The following is a 4,918-nucleotide window of genomic DNA, read 5'->3' as shown; positions in this document are numbered from 1 at the left end:
TTTAGATTCCTCGTTTAGGAAACGAAAAAAATAGTACCGAAAGTAAACCTTAAGTTAAATTAAGAACCTTCTTAACTTTCCCTTTACGCTTCTATAGCGATCGGGTACTTCGAGCTTAGTACGCTTTCTTTCCCTACGTAAGGTACTAATCTCTTAGTAAAGTATAGTATTCTCCTACGTAAGGGTATTATAAAAAAAACGTAATTTATCTTTAAACTTTTAAATACGAGCGAGAAGCTAGTCGATAATAGGCTAGGTTAAGCCCCTTTAAGTACTAACGTTTCTGGCTATAGCGTTATTTTAATATCTTTAATTTATCCGTAATAAAATTAAAGTAAGTATATAACGTATAACGAACTTTTATATAGAACCTCTAAGAGGGATACGGGTTAAGAGTAACTTTTAATAATTAATTCGGTACAGTTAAATAATATATAAGAGAATATCTCGATATAAATATAAAATACCGTAAATATAAACTTAAATTATATATTGCGGAACTATTTATTTACACTAGCTAGTTCCTCCGTATATATAGTCCTTATGCTAAGCCGTAATTAGTCTCCTAAGGCTACTAATTACCTCGGCTTAATCTGCTCAGTGCCCTGATTACACTAATTACCTCGGCTTAGTCTGCTTAGTGCCCTAATCACACTAATCACTCTGCTTAGTCTGTTTAGTCTACTTAGTGCCCTAATTACACTAATCACTCTGCCTTTACTATAATTAGCTCCCCTATACATTCTCCCGATTGGCCCCTTATTCCCGTGGCCCCACAACCGTCCTGTACTAGGGTTGTGACACCCTTTAACTTCTTTAAAAAAAAAGTTATTAAGTATAGCTTTTTATTATCGTTTCGCTATCCTAATTATTTACTAATTGTATAGTTTAATATATCCGCCTCGACCTCGAACGGTCGACTAGGGTCTAGTAATTTAAGTACTAGATCCTTTAAAATAGCCTCTTTTAGCTCCTAAAAGGCCTGCTCCTTCTCTTACCTCTACCGGAACTTTACGTTTTTCTTAATTAAATAATTAAATAGTGGTTTGGGGTGCGGCCACAGGCCTGAGAGTATGAGTAAGGAAGCGGGGCTCTTAGAGGACTCAGGGGTTCAGGGGTCATGTATATAAGCAGTCTGCTTCGGACATTCTATTTTAGACAGGACATCGACTTTTATTCTTTTCTTCGTATTTTGTGCCTTGCACGCGTGCAGGCAATTCTGGCCCTCTGATTAGGCCAATCCGGTGCTTATTATGTGGCCTGCGAGCCCATAGTGTCTTTTCTTTGTCCTACGTAAAGTGCGGCCTGCGAGCGAGTCACTGTCACGCAGGTGTGTTCATTCTGAGACCTGTTGAGGGTATATTTGTGGTGTTGTGGTTGTTTTGTGTGTTTTTCTCACCATTTTAATAGTCGCGGGATTCTTATATACTTATAAATAAATATTTAATAGAAATTCGTAAACCTTAAAAATTCCCTAACGTATATTTATAATTATAATATAGGCTAGTCCTTAATTACCGTAATTTTTTAAAATTCTATACGAACCTTATTTAACGATATTAAATATTTTAAATATACTATCTTTTATATATAAGACTCGCTTTTTTCTTTATTAATTAAAAGTCCGGCTCCGTATAGCGCGTTAAATATCTTTTATATATATTATTTATACTCCTTTAAAGTATATAAATAAATGAGAATATTATCGAGATAATATATTATGATTTTGTCGAGGTACTTCCGGATTATATAATTAATAAAAAATTAAAACGTTACGGGCGTATTAATTAACCTAAATAGTATTATAAAATTCTTAAAATAATTATAAAGTATATAAAACACTATTTTCTATTTATTTCCTTTTTTAATCCGTATATAGGTATACCCGATAAGTATATTTAAACGTATAAAATATTGTACCCTTATTAATTAACTCCGTAACCTAAATATTAATAGTAATAAATAATTATTTTTTACCGTTTTATTATTTAATCAACGGTAATCTATATATAATTATAAATTACTATTTTTTTTCGGTACGAAAAATATAGGGTATTTTTTTAGCGATATAAACTCCTTAATATATTTTTTTTAAATTCTTATTTAAATATTTCCGTAATTTTTTATTTTATTTATCGTTAGTATAATAGATTTTAAATAATTATAGTTTAATTCTTTCTTTTAACTTAATTTCATAATCTTACGGTCCTTACTCGGGAAGTCCCTTTAAATACTTAATTATAAAGGTTAAGTATCCTCGATATTCTATTAGTATTATTTTTTTTTTATTTTTCTTTATTTTATTATAATAAATATATTTATTAACCTCCGATATTTTTATTAATATTATTAACTTTATTTCTTCGATCTTACTACCTATATCGATAAAATATATTATTATTTTTTAAGCTTTTTATAGTAGTACCGTAGAGGGTACTTATTTTATACTTTACTCTATATATACGCTTAATTTTCTATCGTTAGTTAAATACTTTTAAAATTCTTTTAATCGTAAGTAATTACTATTTTTTTAATCGATATTTAAATTATAGTTTTTATATTATAATTGCTTTAGGATTATATTTTTCGAAAGTCTTATATTTATAATATTAAATATAATTAAAATTATTTTTCTTTTAACTATAATATTTAAAGGTAATATTTCTCTATAAACTTTTTATATCGGAAATAGTTTTTATATAACGATTTATTCTTTCTTTTTTTTCTATAATATTTTAATTTAGTGTACGAACTGTAGCGAAATTAAATTCGTTTCCGTATTACTATTTATTAATATTATTATTTAAATATTTTTTTAATATAAAATTAATAACTTTAAAAAGATTTTTATCGCCTTTTACTTTCCCTCTCCAATAATAATAGTAATAATTCTTTATTAACGAATATCGGGTCGTTATCCTATACTTTCGCTTTACGCCGATATTTATAAAAATATTATTTATAGTTTATTAAAGGTTGCCGGCCCCCGCGAAGGGCCGTAAGTTATTTTTTAAATAGTTATATCGTTTAAAAGTATTTTCCTACTCCGGGTTATTTAATAATATAAAGTTTTTTAACTATATCCGTTTAACTTCCTTTTATTTTCCGTTTCTTATATATTTAATATTCTTTTATATATATATTCGATAGCGGTTCTTTACTTTACTTTATTAATACCCGATAATTACGACCTCTATAACTCTTAATTCCTTTAATATAGTAATTACTATAATCTCTTTTTTCTATTTAAATTACTTAAGTATTTTATAATTCTTTTTAAAGTATTTTATTTTACTATAATTAAAATATTTAAAGTTATTTCTACTTTAATTTTATAGTTTTTATTATTAAATAATATTAATTTTTATAGGCCCTACGTATATAGTCCCCGAAACGTAAATCCTATATAACCGTTTTTTCCTTTTATCGTTAAAGTAATAAAGTCTTTATACGTATATACCTTTATACTTTTTATAATATTAATATTATTAATCGTCGATACGGATTACTATTATAATATATTCGTTAATAATTTCTGGTTATTTTATTTAATATAACTTATCTTTAATTTCTTCCTTAAGCCCGTTATAGAATAATTATATTAACCTTTTATCGTTAATTATATTATAAAATATATTTATTTTAAATATTATAATATAATCGGTAATAAATCGAGTTTGCTTAAAGTTAGTTAATCGCTCCTAGGTATATTTACCTTCGTTATACTTTTTAAATACCTCTTTAATTTTTTTTTTAAAGTTTTTATATAATTTAAAATACTTTTTTATAATATCCTCCCTCTCGTCGTACTTATTATTAAAATAATTTTTTAAAATCGGTTCGAATTAAGTAAATATTTTATCCTTAAGCCGGAACGTAATATATATAATTTTAGATTCCTTATTAAAACGAAAAGGGTAGTACCGAAAGTAAGTTTTAAGTTAGATTAGGAACCTTCTTAGCTTTTTCTTTACGCCTTTATAACGATTAAGTACCTCGAGCTTAATATACTTTCCCTCCTTACGTAAAGTATTAATCTCCTAATAAAATATAATATTTTTTTACGTAAAAGTATTATAAAAAAGGTATAATTTATTTTTAAACTTTTAAATACGAGCGAGAAGCTAGTCGATAGTGGATTAAGTCGAGCCCCCCTAAGTACTAACGTTTCTAGCTATAGTATTAATTAAATATTTTTAATTTATCCGTAATAAAGTTAAAGTAAATATATAACGTATAACGAACCCCTATATAGAACCTCTAAAAGGGATATTAGTTAAAGGTAACTTTTGATAATTAGTTCGGTGTAACTAAATAGTGTATAATAAGATATTTTAATGTAAATACTAAATACCGTAAATATAAACTAAATTATATACTGCGGAACTATTTATTTATACTAGCCAGTTCCTCCGTATATATAGACCTTGGGACCGTGGACCGTTGATTTACAGACGGTCCTCGGTCCACCCCTGATTGGCCGATACTGGACCGTGGACCGTGAGCTCCGCCGCGGTCCCCGGTCCCCATCTGATTGGTCCGTTTGCCTACCTGGACCGTAAGCCCCGCTCGATTGCGCGGTCCAGTCCTGATTGGTCCGTCGTGGCCCCACTGTCTTCCAGAACCGTGACATATTATTAGTAAAATAATATTATTATATTTTATATACTTTTATACTCCTCCCACCTCCTTTAGCCACTCGATATTAATTGTTTTAGGCTGCTAAAATAAACGTACGGCCGCTAGATCGAGGGCTTTATATATATATATATTAATTATATAAGTAAACTCGAATTTCTTTATACTTTCCGCGAAGCTTTTTTCGCTTCTATAACGGAGAAAAATATATAGGGTAGCTTTATAAGTATTAGCCTTATATTATACGATTTAAAGAAGGTACTTTTTAAACTAAATATAA

This window comes from Podospora anserina, chromosome 4 (assembly GCF_000226545.1).
Source record: "Podospora anserina S mat+ genomic DNA chromosome 4, supercontig 3".
Taxonomy (NCBI): Eukaryota; Fungi; Ascomycota; class Sordariomycetes; order Sordariales; family Podosporaceae; genus Podospora; species Podospora anserina.
Note: the sequence above shows the minus strand (reverse complement) of the source record.